This window comes from Bubalus kerabau, chromosome 4, assembly GCF_029407905.1.
Source record: "Bubalus kerabau isolate K-KA32 ecotype Philippines breed swamp buffalo chromosome 4, PCC_UOA_SB_1v2, whole genome shotgun sequence".
Taxonomy (NCBI): domain Eukaryota; kingdom Metazoa; phylum Chordata; class Mammalia; order Artiodactyla; family Bovidae; genus Bubalus; species Bubalus kerabau.
In genome coordinates, this window is record NC_073627.1 from 82,226,582 (window position 1) to 82,244,973 (window position 18,392).

At 44.3% G+C, this 18,392-nt stretch overlaps 1 protein-coding gene across 7 annotated transcripts in view; it reads left to right on the top strand.

Annotated features, from left to right (window-relative positions):
- Positions 1-18,392, top strand: part of MOB3B (MOB kinase activator 3B) — a 241,459-nt gene that overhangs the window by 76,114 nt on the left and 146,953 nt on the right. The window lies entirely within an intron of this gene.

Genomic DNA, 18,392 nt, shown 5'->3' on the forward strand with positions numbered 1-18,392 from the left:
ATCCCAATGTGAAAATCCATGGATTTGTTTGGGAGTTGAACAAACAGGTAGTTGGCATTTTGGAGAAACAAGATCCTGGCATTCTCTTCTTCCCTGATGATAGGTATTAATTCCTGGCTGTTTTATTAACTCTGGACCATTGTGGAGTGACTAGACCAACCCAGACACTTGGAATGTAAATGCTTTCATCTGCTTTGTACTAAAAGCCATGAAACTCTTCAAGGGCAAGGACCAGACCTTTTCCATGTCTTTTATTTCTTTATGCTGCTGATCATTGGGTCTGCCTGCCTGGCAGGATGAATTTACAATTCAGTTTTAGGGCCTTTGGGTCAATAGAGATGAACACTCTCCTTCTTGCCTTGTTGTACCTCTAATGCCCAGTATGGTCCCCTGGAACATTTTAGGCACTGAGAAACTATTTGTAGAATGATTTAAAAAATACTTATGCTGCTGCAAAATATTATTGAAAAGATCTGAGAAGGTTGGGGTGTTAAAAAAAAAAAAAAAGCATTTAAAACACATTGCTGAAATCACCTTTATATGGAGCATGTGTCCCCATGTGGCATATGGGAACTTGAAGTGGGGTGTATGGAAGTAATTGCTTATATAAAAATAAAACATATATAACTTGGCTAGAGTAGTATGTCCATCTTGAAATATTCAGCACACAAACCAATTTGCTCAGATTCCTCTTGTTGCCTTGCCTTGCCTGATTTCCTCTTGCACTTTCTCTCTGCTGGCTCTTGTAGAGCAGGAGGTGGGGTACATGATAACACAGTCCCCCTTGGTTGACTCACCAGCATAGGAGGAAGAAGGCGGGTTTGAGAAACTCCCCTATCTGTATAACTGGTGCCTTGGAGGAGTAGAAATTTCCTTGGCTCACGTCTTGCATTTTCATTGACTGTTGGAGGCTTCTTTTGGAGCTGGGAGGAATTTGTCTTTTCCGAAAGCATTACAAGCCACTGCCAAGGCTCTGTGCAGAACATGTGATAGCAATAAAGATAAATAAATCTGGGCAAGGATCCCTCCTCGTTGTCCTCCCCCTTCTGTTTCTGTTCTTTGATGCTTTGAACTCTGGGCACTTCTGTTCTTTCTGGCAGCTGTGGTTACCACACAAAGTTGCTGACCAGAAATAACATCATGGAGCCTGGTGTGTTACTTAAGGGCGAGGAAGCTTCTGGTGATCTCCTTGGAAAATAGGACATCATAGGTGATTTTAGACTTTGGAGGAAATCAGTGGATGCTGCTGGATCTCTCAGAGTAATTGACTTTGCTTTCTTTTTCTAAATGGTTTCCTTAGCCATTCACTGTGCTTGGGGCATGCTCACTTGATCAGAATCCACTGTTTCAGCTCTTCCCAATATGGACTTCACAGTATGAAAGTGTTCTGAGAGATCTTAATAGGTGTGTATGTTTTGTCTTTTTTTTCCCCCATGGAAAAATAAGTTTGGGAAATGTTGAGTGAAACTGATTTCTTTACTGAAGGACTTTATATTAATGTGCATTAAATCTCCAAGAAATCTCTTGAGAAATCTGTATGCAGGTCAGTAAGCAACGAACTGGACATGGAACAACAGACTGGTTCCAAATAGGAAAAGGAGTACGTCAAGGCTGTATATTGTTACCCTGCATATTTAACTTATATGCAGAGTACATCATGAGAAATGCTGGGCTGGGTGAAGCACAAGCTGGAATCAAGTTTGCTGGGAGAAGTATCAATAACCTCAGATAGGCAACTGACGTCACCCTTATGACAGAAAGTGAAGAACTAAAGAGCCTCTTGATGAAAGTGAAAGAGGAGAGTGAAAAAGTTGGCTTAAAGCTCAACATTCAGAAAACTAAGATCATGGCATCTGGTCCCATCACTTCATGGCAAATAGATGAGGAAACAGTGGAAACAGTGACAGACTTTAGTTTTGGGGGCTCCAAAATCACTGCAGAGGGTAACTGCAGCCATGAAATTAAAAGATGCTTACTCCTTGGAAGGAAAGTTATGACCAACCTAGACAGCATATTAAAAAGCAGAGACATTACTTTGCCAACAAAGGTCCATCTAGTCAAGGCTATGGTTTTTCCAGTGGTCGTGTTTAGAAGGCACTGGCGACCCACTCCAGTACTCTCGCCTGGAAAATCCCATGGACAGAGGAGCCTGGTAGGCTGCCATGTATGGGGTCGCACAGAGTCGGACATGACTGACGCGGCTTAGCAGCAGCATGTATGAATGTGAGAGGTGGATTATAAAGAAAGCTGAGAGCTGAAGAATTGATGGTTTTGAACTGTGGTGTTGGAGAAGACTCTTGAGAGTCCCTTGGACTGTAAAGAAATCAAACCAGTCAATCCTAAAGGAAATCAGTCCTGAATATTCATTGGAAGGACTGATGCTGAAGCTGAAACTCCAATACTTTGATCACCTGATGCGAAGAACTGACTCATTTGAAAAGACCCTGATGCTGGGAAAGATTGAAGGCAGGAGGAGAAGGGGATGACAGAGGATGAGATGGTTGGATGGCATCACCGACTCAATGGACATGGGTTTGATTAAATTCCAGGAGTTGGTGATGGACAGGGAGGCCTGGTGTGCCGTGGTCCATGGGGTTGTAAAAAGTTGGACACGACTGAGTGACTGAACTGAACTCAAATCTCCAAGAAAAGAATATGGTAGTATGTAGGGGCTTCCCTGGTGGCTCAGATAGTAAAAGAATCTGCCTGCTAATGCAGGACATGTGGGTTTGATCCCTGGGTCAGGAAAATCCCCTGGAGAAGGTAATGGCTACCCACTCCAGGATTCTTGCCTGGAGAATTCCATGGATAGAGGAGCCTGGCGGACTACAGTCCGTGGGGTTGCAAAGAGTTGGATACCACTGAGCGACTAACACTTTCACTTTCAGTGTATCCTAATTTGAACCTGGTACCTTCTTAATGGAATACTGTTAGCATCTTTCGAGAAATGTTCATCTGTATACATTAGAGTTGGCAAACTTTTGTATGTATCAGAATTACTTGGGTCTTCATTTCAAAATGTAAATTCCTTGGTTTTCTCCCTCAACGACTAAATCAGAATCTCTTAGGTAAGGCCTAAGTATCTGTACTTTTAGTAAGCTCCTCCCACTCTTCTTGTTTATTGTAACCACCCAGAATACTTTTGGTCCCTTCCCCAGGAATCGTTTGTTTCTTATCTCTCTGGTTTTATCCATGTCATTCTCTCCTTTGAAATCCCCTAACATCTGTGTCTAGTGAATTCTCGTGCATCCTTTATACCATCTCCTCTGTGAAGACTGTCATCTTTCAGAATGTAACCCCCTTAAAGTTATGGAATATGTCTTATTCAGTTGACTATTTGAGCACCAAGTCCAGTCCTGGTGCTTTACAAGTTGTTGGATGGATAGATGGATAGAAATATAATCCTTATAAAGTTCCAGCATGTGTATGGTATGGTGCTGGTGATCAGAGTAAGCAAATGTCTCTGAAACCCATTATCACCATTCCTGCATATTTCCTGCACCTTGCCTTCCATGGGGTTTAATTTTCTCTGTTTAACTTTTGCAAGATTAAAACATTTGTTGTTCAGTCGCTAAGTTGTGTCTGACTCTTTGCAATGCCATAGACTGCAGCACACCAGGCTCCTCTGTCTTTAAGTATCTCCCTGAGTTCGCTCAAATTCCTGTTCATTGAGTTGATAATGCCATCCAACCATCTCATCCTCTGTCACCCCTTTCTCCTGCCCTTAATCTTTCCCAGCACCAGGGTCTTTCCCAATAAGTTGGCTCTTCGCATCTGGGATTTCTGCTTTGGCCCTGCTGCTTCATCCTTTCTGGAGCTATTAGTATTATGAATTGCCCTTCCCTCTTCCCCGGTAGCATATTGGACACCTTCTGACTGGGGAGGCTCATCTTCTGATGTGATATTTTTCTGCCTTTTCGAACCGTTCATGGGGTTCTTGCCACAAGAATACTGGCATGGTTTGCCATTCTCTCTTCCAGTGGACCACATTTTGTCAGAACTCTCTACCATGACCTGTCCATCTTGGGTGGCCCTGCATGGCATGGCTTATAGCTTTATTACATTATACAAGCCCCTTTGCCACAAGACAAGGTTGTGATCCATGAAGAGGGTTAAAATGATAGGGGTTAGTAAAAACCACCACCATCCACCATCACCCTGATGGTCTTCTTTAGTATCCTGCTCACCTCTGCTGTTTGCCCTCCGATAACACTGTTGCTGTCTTTGCAAAAACTTGTCATTTTAGAGCCACTTTCTCTATGAGAATTCATTTCCTCTGCTTCTTCCTCCCCCTGATTCTAGCCTACTTTCCTTCTTTTTGATCTTGGTGCTGCCATGAGTCATTATCATGAAAATGATCAAGGTGGCTGTCAGGATAAAGTGAAAGAGGAATTTCCAGCCAACAGCAGACCCTGGGTGGATGAGAAATTTGGGAGTTCTGCTTAGCATTATGGCTTTGAATCCTGGGCATATTTCTTGTCTTCTTGTCTGGGAATTGGGAGGAGTTCAAACTTTCCCTCCTCCCCACTGTGATTCGAGGAACCAGAACCGGAAAAATACAGACAGATGTGAAGGCTTCAGCCTCAGTTAGGTATTAAAGGATATAAACAGCTGTTGATCTCTACCGCTGAAAGAAAAACTCTCATCTGTTTCTGTATCTTGATTTAACTAGGATACCCGGGCTATTTCAGAAGTCAAGCCTTCTCGGTTGGGAGAATACCAAACAGATGTGGCTCCCTTGTGAACCAGAGTCTCCTTCCTCCACTCGCTTGATCCTCCCCAGTCTCCTTTGTTAAAAAGCCAACAGATGTTCCTGCAAAAGCTCCTAAAACAGCAGTAATTTCAGAAGCAAGGGCCACCTCCTCTTTGATTGTATCTCTTTTTTAACTGCTTTTAGAGGTAATGAAAGAAAAATAGAAAGCCACAGCCACCCACTTTTTAAATTCCATTGCCTGGCTAATCACAATAATTTTTCTGTTCTAGCCCCCAGCTTCCCTGTTTTTCTGTTATATAATGGGACTAAAATCTCAGATCTGACACTTAGAAAAAAAGGGGGTTGAAAACTTAGCGCTACTCCAACTCATGTTTTTAAAATGTCTTTGAGCAGGAGGAATAAGAACATTTAAAAAATAATGACATAATCTCACCTACCTTTACAGTTTTAGAATAAATGGGTGTCAGAGAAGGAAAGAGCAAGGAAAGGGAGGGAACATGCATATATTGAGTTTCCTAAGCATCAAGCACTAGACCTGGCACATTAATCTTTCTTAATTCTTATAATAACTGAATGAATTAAATATGCCATTTTACCAATGAGGAAGCTGACATTGAAACAAGCCCAGGGGCTTTCCTAAGGTTGTACAGTTAATCAGTCATTTAGAAGTTAGGGTTTGAGCTCAAGAGTGTCTGGCCAAAAATCTCTGCTCTTGTCACCCATTACCATTTATATTATAGCATCAATCGTTATTCTGCAGATTTCCTTCACATGGTGAAAGACTTCTCAATCATGGTTTTAGGAGGCTACCTAGGAGGGAAAAATTTTTCAGAAAACCTGATTTTGGGTATAAGTTTTAAAGAAATGATTCTGGTTTTTTCGTTTGTTTGTTTCTGTTTTATTTTGTTTTTGTTTGCCCCCGCTTTCAAAAATCACCCCTAAAATGCCTGAGCAGTATGTCAGACACTGTATCTGTTCCCATGTCACAAGACTGCACGGAGGGTGACAGCCTTCGGAAGGTGCTTTGTGGGCCATGACTGCCTGGTACAGCCTTTGGCCCTTCACTCACTCAGTAAATGTTTGTGGAATGCCTGTTCAGAAGCGGGTCCTATTTTAGGCTCCAAGAAGGAGCGAAGCAGACAGCTCATGTCCTTGAGCAGTTTCCATAATGCCTAGAATGTCAAGTTGCTCCAAATTAATCTGCACATTCTTCCAAAATGAGTACTTTGCTCAGTGGACAAGTGCATTGTGGAACTGGCTGCCTCCCTCTGGCAACCTCTCTCATGAGACTACAGCTGAGTCTCATCCTCTTTGAAAATATTGTGGCAGGAAACATAAGGCTATAAAAATATCCATAGGGATGAACTTTTCAAACATGGGATGTTGGGGAACTGAGTTTAGAACTAGCCTTTAAATTTTAACTTTTATTTTCTATTGTCTCCCTCGTGGTTTTTAAATTTTGATATAAATCTAGATAATGCTGGTAAGACAGCGTATATGTCATCAAAATATACTTACAGTGTGGCAGGACTAGCACCGGGCTTGTAGACGGAGACCAGCTCTGCCGTTATAAAACGCTACAGGGGCTATAGGAAACACCGTGCGCTGTATGTTATTGGTAAACACGTAACCTCTGAGCTTACATCCCTCTGTGTGAAGATTCCCATTTCACAGGGCTGTTGCAAAGAATGAAGCAGTGTGAGTGAAAACACCCACCCCAGAGCCATAAGCCCCCGTGCTAAGTGCTAAGTCACTTCAGTTGCATCCGACTGTGTGGACCCTGTGGACTGTAGCCCTCCAGGCTCCTCTGTCCATAGGCATTCTCCAGGCAAGATACTGGAGTGGGTTGCCATGCCCTCCTCCAGAAGATCTTCCCAACCCAGGGATCGAACCCTCATCTTTTACGTCTCCTACATTAGCGGGCAGGTTCTTCACCACTAGCGCCACCTAGGCCCTCATGCTGCGGCTGCTGCTAAGTCGCTTCAGTCGTGTCCGACTCTGTGCGACCCCACAGACGGCAGCCCCCACTAGGCTCCCCTGTCCCTGGGATTCTCCAGGCAAGAACACTGGAGTGGCTTGCCATTTCCTTCTCCAATGCATGAAAGTGAAAAGTGAAAGTGAAGTCGCTCAGTCCTGTCCCGTGTCCGACTCTTCACGTAAGAGGTGCTAAAAAACAAATGTATGTCAGCTGCCTGTCTCTCTCTGCATACATTTCTACATAACTGTCAACCAAAACTCTTGGAGCCCACTTGATGATTTCTGATCAAGTGATCTTAGCCCCAGATAAAAGCAAAATGCACTGTAAGAGACTCAACATGATTTTTTTTTTAATTAGCTGTCCTTTTTCTTGGATTGCTCTGTGATGTGGGGGTCATGTGAAAGTGAAGTGAAAGTGTTAGTTGCTCGGTGGTATCCAACTCTTTGTGACCCTATGGGACTGTAGCCGCCAGGCTTCTCTGTCCTTGGAATTATCCAGGCGAGAATAATGGAGTGGGTAGCTATTCCCTTCCCCAGGGGATCTTCCCGACCCAGGAATCGAACCCAGGTCTCTGGCATTGCAGGCAGATTCTTTACCGTCTGAGCCACCAGGGAAGCCCGATATTGGGGTGGGGAGGGGGGGCTCATAAATATCCTCAAGGACTTTGGGAAATTTCAACGTTTCTTTAGGAGTCAGACCAACTCCTGTTGTTAGGGATGAGCACTTACCTCTTTAGAGAGAAAGCTACTGGGAAGGATCATCTCTCTTGGTTTTTAAAAGACTGAGTACTGGGGACTTCTTGGAGGTCCAGTGGTTGAGAATCTGCCTGCCAATGTAGAGGACATGGGTTCGATCCCTGGTCCAGGAGGATCCCACGTGCTGAAGGGCAGCAGAACCCACGCACTGCAACTCCTGAAGCCGGTGCACCTAAGAGTCTGTGCTCAGCAACAAGAGAAGCCACCAGAACACCTCAGCTAGAGAGTAGCCCCGGCTCGCTGCATAGAAGCCTGTGTGCAGCAACAAAGACCCAGTGCGGCCAAAAAAATAAAAAAGAAAAAGGACTGAGTACAGAACCTGCCCATGCTCATTTCAACCCAGCAGACTTCAGCAGAGACTGGGTGTAGGTTAGCTGGGAAAGGGGGGAGATAGCCAACTAGTCACGTCTGGGACAAGCCATTTGCTAAAATCAGTGTTGGGTGAGCTGCCTGGGTTTGATCTCTCAAGAGGAAGGGAAAAGGGTTTTCAGCACCAGGAGTGGAGCCTCCAAGCTAGACTTGTGAACTGGAAAGTTGTTCCTAAGGCTCTGGAAACATGTTTTGCCTTTGGGATCTGAAAAACTATTTGGCAAGGCACCCCTGGTGACTCAGATGGTAAAGAATCTGCCTGCAATGCAGGAGACCCGGGTTCAGTCACTGGGTTGGGAAGATCCCCTGGAGAAGGAAATGGCAGTCCACTCCAGGATTCTTGCCTGGAGAATTCCATGAACAGAGGAGCCTGGCGGGCTATAGTCCATGGGGTCGCAAAGAGTCGGGCACAACTGAGCGACTGACACACACAAACTCTTTGGTGCCCTAAGAATTTACTCACTGGGAATGCGTCATAACCAAGCTGCAATTTTCTGAACACTTTACCTGCATCATGTCATTTAATCTGTAAAATGACCCCATAAGGCAGGTAGCATGAGGTCCATGTCACAGATGAAAAAGATTAAATCACTTGCCCAGGGTCGAATGGACAGACCTAGGATTCAAACCCAAAGCAGCTCAGCTCTATAGCCCATGCTCTCAGATAATCCAACATCTCGTGTCGGTGGTGTTCTCACCCCAGGAACAGCATCACTCTTGTTTTAGCCCTCCCTGAGGCATCACATGTTAAATCCTCTCTAGGAAGGGTCCTGATGTAAGTCCACATTTACAGGGAAGGATGTGAAAACAGAAAGGGCCCTGCATCCGATGCAGATCATACTTGTTCCTTGCTCATGGTAACTCTTAAAGTTCTACTCCTGGTGAGAACTGGCCTTCTCTAGATTTTGACCTCCCCTATTTTATTCAGTCATGTATTCATTCAGTCATCCAGTCATCTGTTCATGGAAACCACGCAGAGACAGCTGAATCCACTCTTCCTCACCCCCACTGGCTGTGGGCGAATGGATGGTCTTTTGTGGATGGACCCAGTTCCCTGCTCCCACTTGTTACGGCAAGTGGACTCCATGTCACGGCAGTGACTCTGTGGCTGAGTTCTTGAGAACAATGGTAAATAACCACCCCCACTCAACAAACCCCAAGAGATACCTCTGGAAAATGGTGAGGACCACCAGTGTGCTAAGAAGCAGCGCGGGGGAAAGGAGTAGAGAGAGGAGCCCAGAGGGCCTAGTGGTTGCCCTGTAAGTTAATGCTAATTACCTGCTGTCCCCAGCTGCACTGAGTTTTCCCTTACCCGTGCTGTGTAATTTTAATGAGCGATATCTCAAGTGACAAGTCATTACATCTCAGCATCAGCTGGGAAGGGCTCCGGGCTATGTGATACTTAGTGGAAAACAAAGATGAAAAATAAAGGCTGCAATTGGGGTGGCGGTATCTGCTGTTTTTAGGGGCTTCCTAGTGACTCAGTGGTAAAGAATCTGCCTGCCACCGGGTCCAATCCCTGGGTTGGGAATATCCCCTAGAAAAGGAAATGGCAACCCACGTCAGTATTCTTGCCTGGGAAATCTCATGGACAGAAGCAGCCTGGAGGGCTACAGTCCATGGGGTCACAAAGGAGTGGACCACGATTTAGCGCCTAAACAACAACAGTAACCTGCTGCTTTTCCGAGTTTGTGGTTGTAGACATGGCATCCCTCCTTAGTGAAGACTGACTTGCGGAGGTCAGTGCTGCTTGGAGACACAGACCAACTCAGCCCCAAGCTGTTTTGTTTTTTTTTTAATTTAAATTTATTTATTTGGCTGCACTGTGTCTTCGTTGTGGCATGCAGGATCTTTAGTTGTAGCATGCAAACTCGTAGTTGCGGTATGTGGGATCTAACATCCAGGGATCCAACCAGGGATTGAACCCAGGTCCCCTGCATTGGGAGCACGGAGTCTTGGGCACTGGACCACCAGGGAAGTCCCAGCACCAAGCCTAAGGGATGGGGAAATGTATCTGGAGATGCAATGGGATGGGAAAAAACCAGCTAACCAGAACTCTAACCCAGAACAAAGATAGAATTGGAAGGAGCAGTTGTATAAGCTGCGTGAAGTGAGGACGAGATCCCCATAGCTTACTGGATTACCACTGATGAGCCAGATGAGTGTTAATGAGCACAGGTTTTTGTGTATCTGAGCCATACCTACCTATCAGCAGGGCCCTGACACCAGAGTCTTTCTCTCTGTGCCCCCCTCACAGGTCTCTGCCTCCCCTCTAGATGAAGAAGGTATCCTTATTCAGTGTCATTTTGAAGGGAGCCTGAGTTACTGTCCAGCCCTAGATCTCATATGTGGAGAGTGAGTCTCAAGCATTTCCTTCAAAAGACCTTAGTAGGTTTCAGGACATGTAGTGTCTATCACATAATAGAGAGAAGAAGGAGAAGGCGATGGCACCCCACTCCAGTACTCTTGCCTGGAAAATCCCATGGACGGAGGAGCCTGGTAGGCTGCAGTCCATGGGGTCACAGAGTCGGACACGACTGAGCGACTTCACTTTCACTTTTCACTTTCATGCATTGGAGAAGGAAATGGCAACCCACTCCAGTGTTCTTGCCTGGAGAATCCCAGGGACGGGGGAGCCTGGTGGGCTGCCGTCTATGGGGTCGCACAGAGTCGGACACAACTGAAGTGACTTAGCAGCAGCAGCGGTGTCTATTCAGGTGTCTGCATATAAGAACTTTCTGGTGTTTCATTTTTAAAAACTCATGCTAAATTTATATTCTAAAGGCTAATTCTTTCCTTGTTTTCCTTCTCATAAGTCATGTCTTTTTCTTAAGTCTTCTGGTAAACTGGATGCTCTGGGAAGATGAGCCAGTTTGGGAAGGTGGGGGTGGTGGCAAAAAGGAACAAAAGCATTAGTCTCTGTTAGACCTGAGTTTTAATCCCACTTATCAACTTTTATTAGAAAAATTTCACTCTCTGAGCTTGTTTCCTCATAATTGCATATAAAAGTGTCTACTTCATTTGACTGTTGAGATTATTAAATGACATGCTACATGTAAAACATTTAGCACAGTGTAGAGACGTCGACTGGGCAGGCTTTCAGTGTTATCTCAATATCACACAGTATCAGTGTGAAGAATCAGACTTCTCAGGTGAATTCAGATAGGAAAAGAGAGAAGGTAAAATGAATCAGTAACTCTCTCATTTGGCTGTGGAGTTGATCCCACATTTTCCTCATCTTCTGCTGTATCTTATGGGTCCTTTGGAAGAAAAGGTAAGCATCTGTGGGATGTTTAGCTTGGCATTGATAGCCAGACCAGGTTGTGCCCCAGAGGAACTTGAGAAGATGTTCACGTGAATAGCATGTGAGGCCTCACAAAGCCAACCCTACCTTCTTGTTTCTGCTTCCTGCCACTGCACCCAGCTTTACAGGAAGTAAAGCTACATGTGTCTGCTTGAAGTAGACACATGGTGAACTAATTGCTATTATGATGGACAGGGAGGTCTGGCGTGCTGTGATTCATGGTGTTGCAGAGTCGGACACGACTGAGCGACTGAACTGAACTGAACTGAAGTGTAAATTGACTCATGCCATAGAGTTCATATTACAGGATAGAAAATTCCTGAAAATTGCGAGGCAGTTGAATTTTTGTCACTTGGCTGATATTTTCATTTCTCAGAAAGCATTTAGCATTTTAAGAAAGCTTGGCAAAGAATCCTTTTAGTGTGTGAATACATCCTTAGATATGTGTCTAATTGATCCTTTGGAAGTTAAAATGTTTGTCTTCATGGAGAGACAAACTGGAGTTTTTAGTTCTCTCTCAGGAAAAGGAAACGTTCTTCAAATTAAGCAATAGGTTTTCAGTGTTTCTACATTGTCTGGCCCAGGATACCAGGACTCAAGGGCAGTGATGAATTAAGGGAGCAGCTCTAGCCAGTAGTCAAGTCAAGTGTTCATTTTGTTGTCTATGCCTGGGATTCAGCCTAAGGTAGCTGCCTCCTGTCTGGCTTTTGGGCTAGCTGAAGTGAGGAGCCCTAATGCCTGTGTGGCACCGCAATGGAAGCTCAGCATCTGAGAACCACCAAGAATTACTTGTGGGTAATTTCCTTCAACATCACTTGGTTGCCTAGCCCAGCCAGGGAATCCTACTCTGGCCTCCAGGAGTGGAGTGAAGAAACCTGTTCAATACTGGGGATTTACCTGATTCAGCCTTCATTTCACCATCCCAAAATGGGGAAGGAAAAGCCTGTGGTATTGGAGAAGACTCTTGAGAGTCCCTTGGACTGCAAGGAGATCCAACCAGTCCATCCTAAATGAGAGCATCCTGGGTGTTCATTGGAAGGACTGATGGTGAAGCTGAAACTCTAAAATTGTGGCCACCTGATGCGAAGACCTGACTCATTTGAAAAGACCCTGATGCTGGGAAAGATTGAGGGCAGGAGGAGAAGGGGACGACAGAGGATGAGATTGGTTGGATGGCATCATCGACTCAATGGACATGGGTTTGGGTGAACTCCAGGAGTTGGTGATGGACAGGGAGGCCTGGTGTGCTGCAATTCATGGGGTCGCAAAGAGTCAGACACAACTGAGCGACTGAACTGAACTGAGGGCATCTGTCTTTCTGTGTCTTTGAATTGTGAGCAAGTATGTTAAGGATATGTACTAAGTCCCCTAGGAAACTATCTGTGAGCACTAGTTGTCATAACACATGGGTTGTGTTATGATGGCTTTATTTTGTTTTCCAAAAACAGTAATGTTTCATCATCAGTCCAGGTTCAAATCTGTTCCTCTCATGGGCTTTGTGACTTTGGCAAGCCCTGACCATCTCTGAGCCTGTCTCCTCATCTGGAAAGTAGGGGTATTAAGGGGTATTAATATTAATAATTATACCCACTTCATAAGCTTATGAGAATTCAGTGTCAAACTGCATATAAGGCTCTTAGTGAGTTCCTGGTAGAGAACTAAGTGCTGAATACATCTGGGCTTTATTTCTTTTCATGGTGGTATAAAAAGGAAAGACCAGTGATTTATTGTAGTTTGTAATGCTTGATTATATAAGAGAATTTCTCCTGCAGTATTTGATGTACGTTTCTTTTCCAACGGAAATAAAAATTGAGAAAAGCTATTGATCGTGATATAATTACAATAGTTATCTTGGAAAAAGAGTAATTTTCCACATCCATTAGAATACTGGTTAAATAATCCAGACATGAATACATTGCTGAAATCAGTAGATTCCATTTTTTTGTCAGGTACTAATTCCAAAGTTTAAAGTACAGAAATAATGATATTAGTTGACATTTATTACCTGTTCTGGGCTCAACAGCATGCGAGGTTCTTTATGTTGTTGTTTTTTTTTTTTCCTTTTGGCCTCCACGCATGACTTGGGAGATCTTAGTTTCCCGACCAATGATTGCACCTCAGGCTCGTGCAGTGAAACCCCTGAGTCCTAACCATTGGACCACCAGGGAATTCCCTGTGTGTATTTTTTTTTCCCCTCTATTCTCCAAGCAGCCCCAGTTGACATTATCCTTATCCCTATTCTCAAATGAAGAAACTGAGATAAATTTCTTTCCCTAAAGTGTGGGGAGAGTTGAAATGTCAAACTGGGGTGGTGAAGCACTCAGGTAATCACAAGAACTGTAAGCTCCTACACCCTAGGATTGGACAGAACAAGCAAGGAGAGGGGATGGCTAGCACCTGGGAGCCAAGGCTGCTCAGCACGAGCTGGGAGCATTGCCCTTTCTGTAGAACTGGAACCAATGAGAGTATGCCCCACTGCTGGAGGCCGAGGAGAACTCGGGAGAAATGTGGGCTCCTGTGTCCTCCTCCAGTCCCCTGCCGGGGCCACCGGGACCCCCATGATCTTGGGTAAAGGGGTCTGGGAAACATGTGTAGGGAATGTATCTGTGAGCAAATAAGCAAAAGACTGGCATATAGAGAAAACAGGTAAATAACAAACATGAGATAATTTTAGATAGTGATGAGTTCTATAAAGACAAAGTTGGCAAAGGGAATTGGGATGCTGTAAGATTTCAGTATAGGGCTTCCTTGGTGGCTCAGATGATAAAAAAAATCTGCCTGCAATGCAGGAGAACTGGGTTCAATCCGTGGGTCAGGAAGGTCCCCTGGAGAAGGGCATGGCTACCAGTATACCACTCCAGTATTCTTGCCTGGAGAATTCCATGAACTGGAAGAGCTTGGTGGGCTATAGTCCATAGATAATATAGATGTATAATAGAACAGTGGCCTCAAACTTTTTAGGTCTTGGAACTCCTTCAGACTCTTAAAAATTATTGAGAGTCCTAAAATTCTTTAATTTTTAACAACTATCAATTGTTATTAGAAATTAAAACAAAATTTTTAGATTTTTTAAATTTTTTTAAATTCATTGAAAAATAACAATAACAAATGCATCACATATTAATGTAAATAACATTTTAAAGAAAAATAGCTGCATTACTCAAACCCCCCCAAAAAATTAGTAAGAAGAGTGGCATTGTTTAACTTTTTGCAAATCTCTTTAATGTCTGATTTCATAGAAAACAACTGGACTCTCTTATCTGCTTCTGCATTCCAGTCTATAGTTCAAGTCCAGCTTTGCAGGGATATGTAGTTGGAAAGGGGAGAACTTTGTGTACCTGTGAAAGGAACCCCGGGGATCCATACAACCCTTTGAGAACCGCTGCTATAGATAAAGCAATGAGGAAGCCAGTCCTTTGCACCTCGTAGGCACTTGATGATTTTGGTTGAATGAACATAAATTAAGATTGCATTGAGGGTTTCACAGTGTCTCTTGTGATAAATGGTGACATTGGTGACATGGTGATAGTATAAACCAGTTAGACAAGATTCTTAGGGGCCATTGATCTGCAGGACATGTGCTTTGTGGTATTTACCCAGCAATCCTGATGACTTTTCACCTTAGTGTTCAGAGTCATGCAGGTTCCCTGTCACAGGCTTTAGTAGGACCACCAAAAGAAAGATGCTAATTAGTCTAGTCTCTGAAAAAAATACACACTCGCTCCATACAAAATAGATAACTAACAAGGACCCACTGTATAGCACGGGAACTCTCCTCAATACTCTGTAACAATGCATACGGGAAAAGAATCCAAAAAAGAGTGGATATATGTGTATGTATAACTGAATCACCTTGCTGTACACCTAAAACTAGCACAGCATTGTATATCAACTATACTCCAATAAAAATCAAATTAAAAAAATACGCCCTCTGGTTTCCTTAACACTCTGTCCACACTAGCGTAATGCGCTAGTTCAAGGGAGATTAGTTCACTGGTGGTGCTAGTGTCCATGTTGTGGTGGTGGTGTAGTTGCCAGGTTATGGTGGACTCTTTTGAGACCTCATGGACTGCAGCCCACCAGACTCCCCTGTCCATGGGAGTTCCTAGGCCAGAATGCTGGAGTGGGCTGCCATTTTCTTCTCCAGGGGATCTTCCTGACCCAGGCATTGAACCCATGTCTCCTGTATAACAGGTGGGTCATTTACCCCCGAGCCACTGGGGAGCCCCTGGTGTGTACATAGAAAGTATTTATTTATTTATTTATGGCTGTGCTGGGTCTTCTGTGCTGTGCGAGGGCTTTCTCTCGTTGCAGAGATGGGGGCTACTCTAGCTTCATCACACAGGCTTCTCATTGCAGTGACTTGTCTTGTTGTGGAGCACAGGCTCTAGGGTGTGTGGGCTTCGGTAGTAATGGCGTGTGGGGTCTAGAGCTTGGGTTCAGTCATTGTGGCACACAGGCTTAGTTGCTCCTCTGTATGTGGGATCTTCCTGAACCAGGGATCAAACCAATGTCCCCTGCATTGCAAGGGGGACTCTTAACCACTGAATCACCAGGGAAGCCCCATAGGAAGTATTTCAAAATTTAAATGGAATTTTTATGATATAATTACAACAATGTGCTGTACAATACAGAGTGGTAAATCACCACCAGTGACATACCTTGAAAATGTTATGCAACAGTATTCAACTTTCTATCTGGGCGAGAGAAGTTATGAGTTTTTTCTCACCATCAACTAATATACATTCTTAAAGAATGCTGACATTAGCCAAGATCTAAGTAATACAGTAAAGTAGCTGTTATGAAAAATAAATCAAATGAATGATTTAGACACTTATTTGCTCTTTTGGATTATCTGTGATCCTGCTCTTTCTATGGACATAGATCATTGAATTCAGCATTAATTGAAAGCCATGACAAGGGACATTATGATGGAGATGACCATTGATCAGCTTTAGATGAGCATGACCACATTTCTTCAACCCCCAATAGGCAGATTTGAGTAACCCTTTGTGGACCAACTAGTTTTCAAATGGGGTATATATAACATTTTAGGCCAAATGAAATGTACTTTTAGTGCTGGTATCAGAGGCAAATCTCATACTTCTTTTCCTAGCAGATTACATTGTATCTTGCTTTGATGTTATGCAGTTGATGTAATAATGATGTCTACCATATACAGAGTGTCTATAGTAGGTTAGGTGGGTTTTCCTGATGGCTCAGCAGGTAAAGAATCGCCTGCATTGTAGCAGACACAGGAGACATGGGTTCGATCCCTGGAGATCCCCTGGAGAAGGAAATGGCAACCCACTCCATTATTCTTGCCTGTGAAATCCCATGGACAGAGGAACCTGGCTAGCTTCAGTCCATGGGGTTGCAAAGAGTGGGACACAGCAGAGCGACTAAGCACATGGTAGGTGAGGTGCTTTACAACCACTTTACTAAGCTGTTTTTTGCCTCTTTTCAGCCCAGGTTACATGGCTTATAAAGACCTGTAATAATTCTCTCTTACTGCACTGTGATTTTCCCTACACCAGGGGCCTCTGAGAGATACATAGTCTAGGCATGTGCATGCATATCTTTGCATAAACACAAAGACAGAAAGGTATGCAAAGATTGAATGAGAGAGGAGAAAAGCGAAAGACTAAATTGGAAGAAGGAAAAAGTTTGGCTTCTCCGTGACACCAAAGCACGAGACCTTTGCAGAAGAAATCCTGCCTGGATGAAATAAGATATTTCAAGTCAGGGCTTTGTTCCTTTCTCACTGTGTCTTAGATACGTGGATTTGACTCATGGTGTGCTGAATGTAGGGAGAGTGGCTAGCGGGACAAACCTCCCATTAATAGGGTGAGACACGTGAGGTGGTTCAGTAATCTTCATGTGTATACTAAGGCCTGATTGTGTGTGTGTGTGTGTATGTGTCTTTTCAAGGTAAAAATATCACTGGTTAGGAAGAAAAGGAAGAAAAAATAAAAGAATATGGGGATATGCCAGCTAGCTACCTATAGTGCCCTATGGTTCCACATCAAGGAAATGAGCAGACTAATAGAATTGAGTTTTTACCTTTCACGGCAGTATGCAGTGGCAACCCACTCCAGTGTTCTTGCCTGGAGAATCCCAGGGACGGGGGAGCCTGATGGACTGCCGTCTATGGGGGTCGCACAGAGTCGGACACGACTGAAGTGACTTAGCAGCAGCAGTATGCAAAGTCCCTCTGATTCTTTTTACTGCCTTCCCTTTTGACTCCTTGGTCTGTTAACCCTATTTCTCTGCTATGAACCCTATTTCTCATAACACCAGGAGACCTAGGTCATAACGTTGCTGTGAGGACTTAAGAAGATAATACGTGGGGCTTGGCAGGCCAAAAATATTTGATATCTGTCAGCTCACATGATTACTAGCAGTATTGTCAGGACTGTATTTCTGCGTAGTACTTGCTACGTTTTTCTCCAGTGTGAGACGCTGCACATCGCAGTGGTGGAGGCTTCCAGAAATTAGGACCCTGGAGGCCCATGAGGCCTCGACGGGCAGAGGCAGGTTTCTGGACGCCCTGCCCAGGCTGGACTTTTCAGCCATGGCCTCGGTGCCGCCCCTCAGACAGTGAACTCCTTGGGGCCCAGGAAATATTTTTTCAGCCCTAAAACATTTTGACTCTTAAAATGGCGGTGGAGTCTGGCTGCCTCTGTCAGGCTGTGGCTCGTGGGCTGCCTGGGCTCAGTGTGACTTCAGCTGCCACAGGTGTCCACGTAACTCCCCTCCGCCATGCTGTCCCGCAGCTGGCCTGAGGAAGGCCCGGGGCACTGTCAGCCCAGGAGAAACACAGCCAGACTCGGAGCTCAAGTGTGTCAGGTAAAATGGCACTGCTTTTTCCAGGACAGTTTGAAAAGGGGATGCTATCAAACTGAACCTTTTTGATGACCCAATCAAATAGAGCCACGGAGGTTGGTTCCTTGGAACAGCTGTGCTTCAGAGTTAAGTTTGGGGTTATAATTAAACAGCTGTTTAATTAATATATTTATTTATGACTGTGCTGGGTCTTTGCTGCTCTGCGGGCTTTTCTCTGGTAGCAGTGAGCGGAGGTTACTCTCTAGTTTCGGTGCTTGGGCTTCCCATTCTTTTTTTTTTTTTTGACACTGGAAACATGCCTTTTTTTTTAATATAAATTTATTTAATTGGAGGCTAATTACTTTACAATATTGCGGTGGCTTCTCTTGTTGCGGAGCACAGGCTCTAGGGCTCCCGGGCTCTAGAGCACAGGCTCAGCAGTTGTGG